This window comes from Accipiter gentilis, chromosome Z (assembly GCF_929443795.1).
Source record: "Accipiter gentilis chromosome Z, bAccGen1.1, whole genome shotgun sequence".
NCBI classification, from domain to species: Eukaryota; Metazoa; Chordata; class Aves; order Accipitriformes; family Accipitridae; genus Astur; species Astur gentilis.
In genome coordinates, this window is record NC_064919.1 from 28,353,463 (window position 1) to 28,369,797 (window position 16,335).

Below are 16,335 nucleotides of genomic sequence, written 5' to 3' on the forward strand. Positions count from 1 at the left end.
CATTAAATAAGAATACAGTATAGCCTCTATACAAAAAAGTTAGTAAAGGGTACATTTGTGTATAAATAAAGAGTTAGTATGTTTGAATTCTGTATAGCTAAAACAATCAAGCTAGCAATAAAGAAGAGACCATCAAACTAGGATATTATAACACAGATACACATCATTCTACTGACTTGGCTAACAAAGCCTTCTCACATCTACACTAGTTCCATCTCTTAACACAATTCAGAAAAAAATTCTGAGTATCCTTTAGATTCTTACGTGTCAAGCTACACCTCTAAGAACTGAATAGTATCTAAATAATATGCAAGTAAAATACAGGTAAGCAGTACAACTTGTTACAAAAGAAAGAAAATTAAGTTAAGACCAATATCAATCTTTCTTATCAGCATTTGCTGAGTATGCAAAGTCAGTGAACAGTAAGTACATAAACCTCCTCCTGTAAGAGAAACTGAGAGGTTGTATTGGGTCTGGCTGAGATGGAGTTAATTCTCCCCATAGCAGCCCTCATAGCGCTGTGCTCTGCATTGGTAGCTAGAAAGGTGTTGATAGCACACCAGTGTTTTGGCTACTGCTGGGCAGTGCTGGCACAGCATCAAGGCTGTCTCTCCAACATTTTTGCCCCCCTCAACGGCAAGCTGGGGCAGGGCAAGATCTTGGGAGGGGGCATAGCCAGGACAGCTGACCTTAACTAGCCAGATAGATATTCCATACCATATGATGTCAGCTCAGATACAAAAGCTAGGTAAAGGGAGATGGAAGGGGGGAATTTTTGTCTTCTGGAGCAACCACTACGCGTACTGAAGCCCTGCTTCCAGGAAGTGGTCAGACATCGCCTGCTGATGGGAAGTAGAGAATAACATCATTTGTTTTTCTTTGCTTTCGCATGCGACCTTTGCTTTCACTTTATTAAACTGTCCTTATCTTGACCCATGAGACTTTTGTTATATTTTCTTCCCCCCCCATCCAGCTGAAGAGGGGGAGTGATAGAACCTCTTTGGTGGGCACCTGACACCCAGCCAGGGTCAACTCAACACAGAGGTAAATCTTGTTCCAGTGAGATTTTAATTTACTGAAGTTCAATTTTGGAATGAACACACAATGTTTTCATGCTTTATACAGTTTTGGAAGACAAAGAAGATGTTAGCCAGACAGTTCCATGGTTCTGTCTCGTAATGTAAGTAAATGGGATAAATACAGCCATGCTGGGTCATAGCTGGAGACCAGACTGAGACGTAAAGGGTATTGTCTTCCTTCTAGCCCTAATAAATGTCAAAGTTCTTTGCACATATTTATTTCTTTTTCCATTCTTTATGAAAAATAAACACAAAATTCTGCCCATGTTTGGAACTATATGTTTAAAATAACACTCTTTTTTTTTTTCTTTTACTATTGTTCCCAGAATGCTTCAGAGAAAAATCTTCATTGCTAGATAGGACCTTCTTATGGCCTTACTCACTGTTTCATGTAAATGTGCCAATATTTCTTCTCTTTTCTTCACTGTCATTCTAAACCACAAACTCATTAAATATTTCCAGGAAATTAGGGGGAAAAAAAAAAATAATTCAAACTTTCTAGAAAGTTTTCTCTTGGAAAGTAAAAGATTTAAATTGAACCTAACTGCCCTAGAACCCAAAGAAGTGATCTCAACATTGTGCTATTAAGTATAAAAAGTAATTTTTAATTTTTTTTTTTTTTTTGTGCCTGCTTTGGAAGAAGGATCAGCTAAAGAAATCTGTTGCTTTGTTAGTTCCCCCCCTCTCCCCTCCCCCCCCCCCCCCCCCCCCCCCGAAAGACTAGCAGCTAATTGTTCAGAACTAGGAATGCACAGAAATATCTTAATTTTAGAGAGACAGTGGTTATAAGATACATTCCTTTGCAACATTTTATATTGTCTATTTCAGGCTGGCCCTGCTCAAAATACAAATAGTTTGTCTGTTGCATACTCATGAACTTAATTCTTTCTGTAGATTTTTATAGAAAGCAAGAAACCTAACTAAGCAATGGAGGTGTGACTTGCTTCCAAAGAGAATCAGAAAAGATGAAAAAGCTTACCTGCTTTAAAACCATTTCTTCAGAGGTTATAATATGACCTGCCCATGAATCCACTTCCAAAATATTTTATACTTTCTGGTAGAAAATGTGAAAATCTTTTAAATTTTAATCTATATTTACATGTTACTTTTGTATATCATAGATCATAGTCCCACTGGATACTTGTGTTTGGTGTAATTGTGCATATAGACAGTATTTGCCTGTTACTTTGTGTAATTACTCAGGAAGTGTTGCTTAGAAGTTCAATCATAAATACTTCCAGTCAGATAGCAAAAATGTCAAAGCACAGGAAAGAATAAGGTGCTTTTTGAAATGAGACTCACTAATATGGATTTACTATATAGACATCCATAAATGGAACCTTCTACATGCTTCAGTTGCAGACTAATCAGGAAAAGGCCTGTCAATAGGATAATATAAAACCCCCTACTTTCTCCTCTGTCATAATTTAATTTTAAAATAGTTTACTTAATTTATTCTAGACTTTTAAAAAGTATTCTGTATCAATTTTATTTGCCTAGACAGAAAAACATTGTCAGAGTGCCACATCAGTCCCAGAAGTATATTTGCATCTTATTGTTTTTCAGGGATAAACTACATACTGCACAACTAAGTATTTTCATAAAGAAATTACAGATTTGGTTTTCCTCCTCCTCTCTAAATGCTTCTCACATAATAGATTTTTATTTTTTGTAATGCAGAAAAAAAATATTGATTAAATTGGAAAACTTTGAAGAGGGATTATAATCCTGTCTTGACTTGTGATGCTCCCAGAGTAATATATTATCCAACAGTGGACAATAAGTAACCTCAACAATGCTAGCATTTTGAAACACTTGAGCATTTATGCAAAAGAGTTTATATAGCCTCAATGTGGGAACTATTTAAATAATTTGAAGTGTACATTCTTAGTTTCAAGGAAAAAACCTATAAAGTTCAGAGTCAGAAACATTTGCATTATGAAGCAGTTAGGAGATGATCAAAGCCATGTAATTGATATCAAAATGAGGTAACACAGACCATTACAATTGAATGGATGTAGTCACAATTATCATTTGATATGAATACTATGGGAGAAACAAATATCATACTCTTTATATGGTAAACAACAGGATAGATTAATTCCTTTCACTGCTTGGGCCAGTTGCTGTATACTTTTGTTGCAGGGAAGAATTTCCTGTTTAGTGTTTAAAAATTCAAATCACCAAATGAAATAAAAATTCTTACAATGAAAGTGCTCATACATTACTTTATTGGTTCTGATCGGAGAAAATAATACTCCCATTGAAGAAGACTTTTCTCCTGCCTTCCCTTTCTAATGCTGTTGTGGTTGATCAGAGATAATAAAAAGGTATTTACCGTATTATATACTCTCCGTTAAGAAAGAACTTCCCTATTTGGAAAGTATTGAGCATCACTGAGTTCAACTGCAATTCAGGACTGTACTTTTTGAAATCATCTTTGTTACCTACTTGGGAATGTGCATTCCTTGTTGTCTGCTTTTTATGTAACACTTGCACATGAGCTTTGAATTTTATTCTGAGAATTGATTTTTTTTTTTTTATACCAAACCCATTTATATCCCTGAGATAACACAGAAGTACTTCTGCTGTTGTATTTTTTTTTTTTTTCAGCAAAGCAAAGCTAATAAATGTGAAATCCTCTCTCTACACTCAAGATATCAAGGTAAGGCGGATACGTTTGAAAAATTGCTCTAATACATCTGAAAATATAAAAATCAATAAGCTATAAAAGCTAAAAAGCTTCTTCAATTTTGTCCCCTTATTGCTCAATGTAGGTGGCTAGGGCACTGAGAACAGTCCAAGGTTGCAAAAAAGCTATTATACAACTAGATGTGCATGGTGAAGAATGTAAGAAACCCCTATGAAAGTCTGAATGCACACTTAAAAAAACAGAAGGGAGCTAGCAATGGCCTTCAAGTTCTTGCTCATTTGATTGAGGACTTGAAAGTGTGCTTGAGGGATTCTGCAGCCACGGCTGTGATTCATGTCACGTTTGTACGAACATGAGATAAATCCTTTAAGACTGATTTCTAGTTGTTTGCTTTGTGTCTTTTTGGGCAGTGGAACTTCCATTTTTTTTATTTTCACTATATTTGGAAATTAAGGGCATAAACCTGCCTGACCAGAAGGATTTTTGGAAGTTGAACTGTTACTTTATGAATGTTTTTATTTCCAAAAAGCAAATACAATCATTTGCAGGTTGTCTGCATTTTGAAAACAGAAATCAGGAAAAAAAAAAAAAAAAAAAAAAAAAAAAAAAAAAAAAAAGAAAGAAAAAGACAAGAAAAGCAAAAGGTATATCCTTCACCTTATTTCATTTCCCTGCACATAGACATGAACCCACTCCCAGCTGAAGGGTACAACTGTTCCATACCCTGGTGGCCTTTCCACAAGAGGGATCCAGTGCTGCTGCAGCACTAACTTCATTGTCTGGAAGTTGTAAAATCAGATTAAGATGATTTTCAAAAAGTTATTTTATTATTGTTTTTAATTAATGACTACATATATGAGAAATAGTAAATCAGAAGTTTGCCAAAGAGAACACGTTAACTAAGAACCACCACTGAACTTCAGCTAAAACCTTTTACAATAATATTCATATGGTGTGGTAGAGGTGTCTATGCAGAAAATCTAAAGGTATCAATAATAAGTCATTGGTGTGTAGCCTGGTCTCTGAACCTTACTGTTCTAATTTCCTGCTAGCCATAGAACTACTCCAATGTGCTCCATCTACATGCTTCCCAAGAAATCTTACATCATGTGGGAATAATCCAGTAACATTTTCCCCTGCATTTCACCTTCCTCTCTCCTCTGTGTCTCTATATTTGAGTGAAGATGAGGAAGCAGGGACACAACCTTTCATTTAAATACTTATTTCCATTACAGGCTAGTATCATTCCACAGATTTTTAGAACAAACTCCTCCAAAATTTCCCAAGATTTACAGCTTGAGACCTCTTAAGAGAATATTCACATGACAGAAAGCAAATGAATCATTGCCATTCTATCAAAGTAAACGCCTCTTGGTCAGAGAACACAACTATTGTGTGCAATCATTGCTTGCAACCTGGAGGTGAGGAGTTATTCTCCAGTACGCTTTATGCTATTTATTATATCCTGAGAAAATACAGTCCTGCCACTCTTTCTTATACTTGTTCACTCAAAAATCCTACTAGACTGTCAAATTAGAGTAAAATATCTGCTAATAGATTGTGTTCCAAAGAAGCATAGACAGCAAGTTTAAGAAACTCTTAATATATGGAGGGAAATCAGATTGTCAGATCTTTCTGGCATTATGGAAAAATGTACACAAACAAGCATTTGGCAATGCTTAGTCTGAATGACAACACTGCAGAGACTTCCTTTGATTTCCTGAGTTAAAGATTTAGAGAGCTGGGATGTATGTCAGTGAAAGACTTCATAAACATATCACTTTTTTATATACTGCCCTCAGATTCAGAGACACAGAATTTCAACAGAGCCTTCAGCAAAGGTCCCAACATTGTACTGGACTTTGTAATTGAATAATTCAATAGATTTAAGCACCTGTATTAGTATATTTAAGAACTAGAGAATACAGGCAAGCTCAGACATTTAGGAAAAGCACTAAATGATATTTTGAAAGAATAAATAATCAGAGACATGGAAGTAAAATGAAACATGACATGAGTCGTGGCAAAAGAATAAAATACAACACAGATTTGCCAAAGGAACAATCTAATTATATACAGTACTATTAATGCTAGATTATTTAATTAAGGACAATGATCACAAATGAAAAACACAGTATGATCTAAGCATTAATAAATTTAGCCTGGAAACCCTCAGTACAGTGAGGATCTGTGACTACAGTCTGAAAAATATCAGAGATCTAATCTGATCTGATCTGATCTCCAAAAGTATTGGACAACTTCTCTGGATATCTGATCCACATTTTAAGAAGGGCTCTATTTGTTTCTGGAAAAAGCTGTATTCTTCAATTGCTTTGAAGGCAAGGAGACATGATGGCCTAAGAGATTCTTCTCCAGTTCAGTCTCCTGACAAAATGCTGGTTGAAATGGATTTAAACTGGGATGAAAATACTAACTTTAAATTATTATCCCAAATCTTTCATACTTATATCACTTGGTGTGGATTGTGGCATGAGATAGTAATAATTTGCCTTGTCTTTTCAACCTGTGAAGACATTTTGCTACATCAGCTTTTCCTACCAAAGCCAGAAGTTTCATTTTACAGCAGATTATATAAAAAGTAGAAGAACTATATCTGTCATGAAATTTTTTTTATGAAACAGGAAACCTGACACATTGTAAATGACAATATTGAGCTGTGAACAAAATTTACAAGAGTCATAGCTTGTGTTTAATTTATTGTTTACAGTAACAATGTAAGTTAACGACATAAATTTGTGTTGCATATTTGTGGCTTATTTCTTTCTAAAATTAACCTGACAGCAGTTCTGAAATATATTCTATTTTATATATTGATATTAAAATTTCTCAGTGTTATCTGGAATAATTTCCACTTGTATCAGATCAAAGAGTATTTTTAAACAAATATAGAATAGATTATGTTGATTTAAGGTACAGTCAAGGAAGTCAGCCTTCTGACTTCTATGGTTCTGACTGCAGTCATGTGTCTGCAAAAAATAAATGTGGTTCTCCCAAAGAAAAATCACCAATAAACCTGCTGAACTGTCCTGTCTGCTTCTTGTAGCAGGTCTCAGTATTCCCAGTGATAAGTGATGGAAAATAAGAACTCAATTATGAAGTTAATTGCTGATCACTATTTCTGTAAGTGAACGGTATCAGAGGGGCTTTTAAAACTCTTCTAGACTAGGGTCATAGAGTTTGTCCCTAACTTTGAAAGGAGAGAAGAAAGAGAAGAAAGAAAGAAAACAAACTTTGTTTTCTATGAAAAACTAATTTAGTCCAGGATTGGTTTTGGCTATGTGTCTATGGAATATTTCATGGATAAAGATACAAACTGGAATTTCAAAATATTTAATTTAAAAAATGTTTTTATAGTCTTACATATATATATATTCAACAATGGAAAGCCATATTACAAATTTAAGTTTCACAAAGGTAGGTGTTGCTGAAGCAATGTACTATATAGATAAACCACGTATGAATAGTCTGTTTACCTTCTTTTTTTTTTTTTTTTTTTTTTTACTTAATGTGCCATGTTTAAATTGCCATTTTAGAATTGATTTTAAGATATAATTTTTTTTTTTTTTTTGTCAGAAAACAAGACTATTGGTTTCTGTAAGTGTAAAGTAAATGCCTTCCTAATTTTTAAAATTTGCAGTAAAATATATCTATGTTTTAAACAGTATTGGCATTTTCTGAACACTCTAGTATCTACAAAAGCCTTGTCACTATGTGGTGCCTGTCTTATATTTTTATTACTTTTTTCCAATTTAATGTTTCTATTCAGCATTATTTACGGTCAGCTTTTCCCTACAGTCCTGAGAATAAAGGTCAAATTAAGCATCAAGAAATAGGTACAAATATGATTAGACTACATGATTAACAAATGAGTAAGCAATGCAATGTTGACCCAATCTTTTGTCCTGAATCTCCAGGCATTTTACAGTGGATATGGGAATATATTCTGGCAAGATTTATAAAAGGAGATCACAGCTTCAGCTAAGCAGTGATTCATTCCTAGACTTGGATTCAAAACTATATGTAGTCAGTAAATGACTTTGAGAAACCTAAAATAAGGGAGCTATGTAATATTAATGTCTACACTATACCCTGCAAAATATACTGTGGGGTGTAGAACTTCTCACTTTTTACTATTTTATTTTAAATGTATGAAAGTTTTATTTTTATTACAGTGAATGAATATGAAATTTATTGCATTTATTTGTGTAAGAAATCATCCCTTGTAGCAGCTAAGCAAAATCTGTAGGAATTTGGTACTATTAATTTAAAAATTTTAAAGGTTAACTGCAAAGGAAAAACACATGTACTCGTGCTGCTTACTGCTCCTTTATGCTTTACAAAGATAATTATTATGGGGTTTTGCTTGTTTGTTTGCTTTTTTCTGCTAGATTTTTGCCTGTTATTTACTTTCAGTTATTTGCAGTGAAATCTATGAAGAATGAAGCACTTATATGGGGTAATGACATCACAGTGGCCAGAAACTTGACCTGAATTTCCAGCATCCTTTAATTAAAGAATATAAATGCAGAATCAGTAAAGGTTTTCCGAAACTACACTTCTAACTTCAACCTTAATCTTTTAAACTGTATTTTCGTATTACATCTGTATGATCTTTGTAATAACAAATCCTAAAATGTTTAATCATCCAACCACTGGAGAAGCTGAAAGCAAACTGTTTTCTAAACACTCAGTCTCCTGGTATTCTAGAGATATCCAGAAATAACATATGTCCGGAGTTGTATTGCTTCATTTTTTTGTGACAATAGGCTTCCCAAAAGAAGATGAATTAATTCAAGTAGACAGAATTAGAAAAACTTTTTTTTTTTTTTTTTTTTTTCTGCACTGCAATCTGAATTAGGTAGGTTTTGGCCCAGTTGAATTGGTAGCACTTATGCACAATACTTTGTGGAATAAATGTCATACTTCAGCTTATGTAGAAGTCTTGCCAAAAAGAAGCTGGTAGATTACATGCTTTTTTATATAAGATTATTCAAAACCTGATAAAACAATTCAATGTGGGACAAATTCCATGCAAGAGCTAAGCTTGTCATTATCCAGTGACACTCCTTGATATGAATATCTTTCATTCTAGAGCAGCACAGAGTTTGTGTGTATTACAGTATTTGATATAATTTTTCTACTAAAAGTGCGTAATTTACCATCCTGGTACAATAAAATAAACTAAAGCACCTTTTTTGTTGTTTTTTGTTTGTTTGTTTGTTTGTTTTGTTGTGGTTTTTTTTGGTTAAAACTTCTGGTTTTTCTTTCTTTTTGTTGACTTCTGCTTAAAAACTAAAAAGAACTAAAAGGGATAGTACATATGTCTGAGTATGCTGAAATACTAATTGTGCTTATTAATTTGTTGTCTTAGAATCCCTCCTATGTCAGGAGAATTATGAGAAGCACTTATTACACAAGTTAAGGGCAGAATTTGAAGGAATGAGCCTGAAGTTTATTACATGAAGAATAAGCAGGATTTTCCGTTAATTTTCATGAAATTTCCACTATAATCTCGGCCTTTTCATCAAAAGTCCATACATTAAAGTTAATGAATGGTCTTCAGAAATTCCCAGTCATGGAAAACATTGGTGAACTTCATTAAGAAAGTGAATTTTACCTGTTATGTGCTATATAATATGCTGTAGGTGGATAATTTATATATTTTGTGATTCTAGAGGTCTGTCTATCAAAAGGAACTTGATAGAGTCATGTTAAAGCAAAATCAGAAAAAAATCTACAGTTTTCTTTGCCATGTATTTATTTGCCTCCATTTTCACATACGACAATGTTGCAAGTACATGTACAAATCACTTTTTTCACATGACTTGTATACCTTAGCTTGTACTTAGTTGCCCTCTTTGAAAAGAAACTCATTAAAGTGTAAATAAGTGCCCATACAAAATATACACTTTTCAAGGACACATTTAACCATCAAGTTGTTCTGGAATTTGCTATAAAATCAGTACTAGATTTTAGCATACTTGCCAGATTCCCATTTCGATGTTAACATCACACTTGTCTAAGTTCCTCTGTGATTTCTGATGGATAAAGTGTTTAGTTAGATTCAACAATATTCTAATACCTTTTTTCCATATGGAGAAACAATTTATTACACAAGCAAACTCATTATTGGCAAGGCAATTACTTCGGTGGAAGGGACTATTTAGTGAAGGTAAAGATATCAGCAATTAGACCATGCTGTTGCTCTCCATAGATAAATTCTGGTCTTAGCAGGAGATTTTGGTATCCATGGAGATAGGAGACTGTATGTAAGATATAGTATATATGTAAGATAAATGTCTTAACCCTGAATCTGAAAATGGTTCATTTCTCTATGGATTTTTTCTGTCCTAATGTAATGGTAACACAGCAGTTTTGAAAAGGTCTTTAGAGTTGGTTATGAAAAAGAATATGCTTTAATAAACCCATTTTAGGAAAAGCATACAATCCAATGCAAAATAATCAAACAAAACAGTACTGAATTCTTTATTCTTTTCTTTATTAATGACATTCTTGTTTCTCGGACTTCTAATCAAAGACACATATATGCCACTAGGATGTATTAAGCTTAAACCACTATGAAGCAAACTTTTGTTTATTTGCTTAACCAAGACAGAAGGATTCTGACTGTAGTCTGAATGAGTGAGAAAGTTAAATCCATTTCATATCTTTGATTTTAACCCTTGGTTATATTTACTGAGCTTGTTAACCGTGTTGAATCTGTACAATTTAAGTTGGTTAGTTTTCTTTAATCAGAAAAAGACCTGAAAATCTGAAGCACTGAAATACTTCCAATATCTTTTTTTTCTTCAACAATTTGCATATTGAATTCTCATGAGCATAATGCGGCAAGTAATAGAATTTGTTAAAGCTATCCATGAAAGGCAAGAATAATAATTGATGACTAAGGTGAAAATATCTTCACATTCCATAGTATCAACTGCAGAGCCAAGGGAAAAAAAAATATTAGAAGCATTATTTATGTACATCTAGAGAGCTGAGATGTTAACAGTTAATTAGCCTCAAAGGGAAATTAAAACTAATTTCCCGATTGACACTTACTATCTGGCAAATTTTTTAAAACAAAATAAATTTTGATTTTTCATAGCTGGTACTTTAGAATTCAATAGGAATGATCAGACACATAAATTGGGTTAAAAGCTGACAATCACAGAGATCAGAACTATATCAGCAACTTTTCTAATCAATACCTTTTTTTTTTTGTTAACAGCAGCTAAACTAAATCACAATGATGCATTCCATGGCTTATGGGAATGTGATGTCTCTTAGCCATTGGTTTGCCCTTCATATGCTGAACAGTTTTATAGAGCTGCAGCAAACTGTGAGAGTTAACAAAGTCAGAGGAACAATTAAACCTTGTGTGCTTGTTATGTTAATCTCTGAGATAAAGCATACTCATTAGATCACAACAGAGAGGAAGATTTGAAAGGGGAAAAAGTAGAAGAAGGATAATGCTGGAAAATACACCTTTTAAGAAGGAACAGACTGAAAGAGCTGCAGGAAGGTCAGCAATAGAGAATTAAGATGGGATGATCACATGAAGTACCAAAATATATTGAAAATAACAAGTCTATTGTACATTTTAAAAGTCTTTCAGAAGCCAAGAGTGGAGTAGTGTGGGGTCACATGAATATGTAGCTCAAATTCCAGAACAACATAATCATCAGAAAGTCAGGGGCGGGGGGGGGGGGGGGGGGCAGAGAATTGAACCTGATGTGTACAATTGCTTTAGTCAAATTGCAAGTAAAATCATGCTAGATGGAGCAAGATGGCAAATTCTTCAGAAGCTTTGGAGAACAAGCAGGTAAATTTATAGCCAGTTAGATTTATGGCACATTTTCCTTTTTTAAAAATTATTTTGTTCTTGTATTGTGGTTTTTTTCTTTAAAACAAGACTGAAGGGTGTGACAGGAAAATAATCATTATATAGCCATGGATTAATGAGATTTTTTACTAGATAAAAAAATTATCAGAAAAATAATTATACAGAAATGTAAAGAACTTACTTCAGTCAAGGGCAGGGATCTACAGTACTGTAAAACTCTAAGTAACTCATACATTTCACAAATTTTTTGGCTAATGAAGGGGATGCATCTATTTTTTTTCAGCCATATGGAGCTCTGGTAGATGATCTCGAAGGTATCAACATCATTTCACCTTAGAATTTCAGTTTTGTGATCTGGGTTACGCATCTTAATATCTATTAATGAATACTGAAAGAATAAATGAATGAATGAATGAATGATTCCACAGACTTATTACTACTGATACCAAAAAGCCGGTCAAAGAATCTCTATGAGACTCATTTTGGAGTTTTAGAAAGCAGGCATTCTTTATTGCAGCAATGGGTGCACGGGGGATAATTCCCCTTAACATGCATACCACAGATTCAGCACTAACAGGTTATATAGAATAACTATTACATATTAATCAGATTAGTATACTTATACATAAAAATTATTGTAACTGATTATCATAGTACTGCCTACATCTGATCATGCGCAATGAAGAATTCATTTCAGTCGAAGGGCTGCTTTTACAACCACCGACCATTTGAGATTCTGTTGACTGTCTTTGAAGTCTTTGTTCTTGTCCTTGTACTTTGATCTTAAAGCTTAACACAGTTTCAATCACATGTGGTCAGTTTCAACATTGTTCTCATCTAGCGTACAGGAACATCTAGTCATAAGAGCAAAGAACTGCAAAACTTATGAGTAACTATCTCTACTAGTTAATTGCATGGCTATACTTTTGTCTATTGTTTCAATCATAGTGTTACTGTAAGATTTCTAATAATTATTTACCAAATCTCACTTTTACAGTCACCTAGCAGCAAACCAGTTTCCACGGCTGGTACAAAATATTAAAACTGTCAAAATATTTAGACTTACTATACAGAATGTATGGAAATATGCTATCACTACCACTTAATGTCTTGCTTGGGAAAAAAAACATACAGTTTTTAATCATAAGAGTAAAAGGAATACATTGATGAATAATTACACTTAAAATACTTACATGTATATATATTTGCATATGCATACGTATGTATGGTAATGTGTTTGTGGATGTATGCACACTGAATTAAAAGTAGCACATTTAATGAATTGGTCATGAATAGTTATCAGAAATTCATGTTTTTACCATACATGTAGAGTGCCAGAGCTTTAGGTGTACCTGGGCCTCATAAATGATGCCCATGATTTTAATGCATCTCTCTCATGAAGATGTATATTTATGACTTGCTTTCATTCAGGCAAAATGCAGTCTGATATGGCCAAATGTAAAGTTATATACTGTCATGTCCCAGTTTCTGAGGATGATGACTCAGGTTTGCTAATTCCCAGGTCAGGATTATGGTGAAATGAAACCAGGGAGCCTTTAGCTCACAAAACTCAATTTTTATTTGCTCACAACAAGAATTGTCATGCTCACCACCAAAATTGGTATGCTCACAAGAAAAAATAGCGCGAAATTATGTCAGTAAACTGTGTAACATGTGCTAACCATACATCACCAAACATACACCACAGGAGTTGCTTATTTGGGAATCAGTTCAGGGAAGACAATAAGGAGAGCCCTCCTGTTGAGTCACGAGGTTCAGAGCAGACCCCCTTGTTTTCTAGACTCCTTCTCAGAGAGGACCCCAGGGGCAGTTGGATGTACTCCTATTCCCAGACTTGGTCAATGGTTTATGTCTGAAGGGATGAGATGTAGGGATGATGGAAAAGGAAAAAGAAAAACAGGAAATAGAGAGAGAGCGGGAGAGAAGAAAGATTTCACCAGTCCTGGGTCAAGTGTTGGTTCAGTCAGCCAAGGGGTCCAGTCAGCTGAGGGGTCCGGTTCCGGTGGCCTTGCGCACCTAGGGTTTCAGTGTCCTTTTATTGTCCTTACCCCTCCTTCGGGCGGGCATTGGGCTAATTAGTTGTCATGAGCAGTTTGTGAGCCTTTGGGCTTGGGGATCATTTGGGAAGTAACTTCCCCTTCCCTGCATGGTGAGCTGTCCTGCTCAATCCATCAGAAGAACATTATCAGAACAGGCAGCTGTGCACCCTCCGGCACCCTCTCCCCCTCCTGTTGCTGATGGGTTCTTATCCACTTCTTTTCACCTGTGGTTCATTGCTAGGCAGAGTTAGTCATTAAGCGGAACTTGCCCCACCACAATGTTTGAGACATTAACTCTTTCAGTCTCTCACATATACTAAGAGATAACTTAGAGAAGGATTTAAACAGTAGAGAAAGCAGGCACAGAAATGAGAGGAAGAAGCAATGAATTAGAGGTTGTTATGGGTTTGTGTGGTGAGGTTTTTTTGGTAGTGGAGGAGGGGTCTGCAAGGGTGGCTCCTGTGAGAAGCTGCTAGAAGCTTCCCGGGCTTCTGGGCAAGGCCGACCCAACCAGTGACGGTGGTAGTGCCTCTGGGAGAACAGATTTAAGAAGGGGAACTGGTAGTGAGTGGGGGGATTGGAATGTGAGAGGAACACCTATGCAGATGCGGAGGTCAGTGAGGAAGGAGGGGGAGGAGTGGCAGTGGAGGAGGTTGATGCCTCTGCAGCCCATGGTGAGATTGCTGGCTGACCTGCCCCAGCCCATGGAGGGGAGCACGGGAGCAGATGACCCATGGGAAAGCCCGCGCTGTAGCAGTGTGTGACTGAAGATCCACCTGTGGAAAGGACCCACGCCAGGGAAGTTTGGGATGAACCGCAGCCCACGGAAAGGACTCAGGAGATGTTCATGAAGGACTGTTTCCCATGGGAGGGACCCCATGCTGGAGCAGGGGAAGAGTGAGGAGTCCTCCCCCTGAGGAGGAAGGAGTGGGCTAGACAAGGTGTGGGGAACTGACCCCAGCCCCCATCCCTGTTCCCGTGCACCACCAGGGGGAGGAGGGATAGAGAACCAGGAGTGGGGTTGAGGCGGGAAGAAGGGAGGGGTAGGGGGAAGGCGTTTTAAGGTTTGATTTTACTTCCTAATATCCTTGTTTTGATTTGATTGTTAGTAAATTAAATTGATTTTGTTTCTTCCCCAAGTTGAGCCTGTCTTTTGCCCATGACCATAAGTGCTGAGTGATCCCTCCCTGCCCTTGTCTCAACACACAAGATTGCCTTTATACTTTCTCCTTATCCCACTGTGGCCGGTGGTGGAAATGAGAGAGCGGCTGTGTGGTGCTTTGTTACCGGCTTGGCTGAAACCATGACAGAGGTGTAATGTTGGGAAGTGGCTTGCTGAAAAAGGACATGGGCCTGTGGAAAAGTTGTGCGAGCAGAGCTCTGTGTGAAAGAATGTCAGTTTGAGCAACAAGACTAGGCCTTGGCTGAAAATAGCTGGCTTTACTGATATTGGGAGAAAAACAACAGCTGGTCTCGCTGTTATCAGGAGAAAGACAGGGACGGTGTGACCTTGGCATAACTTCACAAGTAACTTTTGAAGAAGTTCTCATGAGAAAGTTACTGAACACGCGTAGCTGCCAACCACAAGTGGGTGTGTTTTAGTAATGAATAAACATTAGCAATGTACCAATCATATTAGGACTAGTAGGCATAATTATCGCAAACTGTATAAATATGAGCTATCCGTGCAAATAAAGTTGAATCACTTCTATCACTCATATTGGGTCGACTTATGTGCATTCCTCCACCGCTCCAACAAATGGCACCCGAACGGGGACCGAAGAAAGGGGAATTGGAGCGACGGACACTGAGAAGCACCGGTAGCAGCGACCGGGGGGCAAAAGATTAACCGAACGCTGATCGTCTTGGTTGGTGTGTTAACTCTCATGCCTGGACTGTCCAAAAGGGGTTCGCCGTCAGTGAGGGCTACTGGAAAAAGGCTGCAAAGACTTTTTAACCGAGGTGCCTTAATCAAGGTAGCACCCAGGAGTATCAAGAAGCCGGCCGGCAATGGATCAAGAGGTAGCCCTAAAATTATTACAGTGCTTTTTAGAAAAGCGGGGAGTAAACTGCATTAAGCAAATTTCGGGGTTAGTCGCGCTGGGTCGCGTTAAGGGATGCTTTAAGAATCCGGATTTATTATTTGAGGAGAGTGAATGGCGTAGATTAGGAGACGTATTATGGGATATGGTAACTGACAATGATAAATCAGCTAAAAAACTAATGAAGCAAGGACAGAAACCTTTCAATTAGTGTGGGTACAGCTTCTGAGCTTAGTACCTGGAATGCTATCGGAACCTCCCTATGGGATGAAATTAGTGACGGGTCTAAAGAAGTTAAAGATCTTGCAACTTTATGGAAATTGATTAAGACAACTCTGTAAAAAATGAAAGCAGATCGTAAAGCGTCTGCGTCTGCTTTTGCTGCTCTCTCTCTCCAACCGCAAGCGAAAGGGAAAAGCGGGGAGAAAAACATAATGCAGCGAGAGAGACTTTTTGGAGCTTGTTCGCCTACTCTCGTGCCCTTGACTTCTGCTCCACTCCCTGGGACTGCCGATATTAATCAGCCATCCGACAGTTCCTAAGCCTCCCTAACCGTACGATTAAAGGAAACCCTACAGAATCAGGGAGTGAGTAAAAATCTGCCTACGAAAAAAACCAGCCCTCAGATACCACC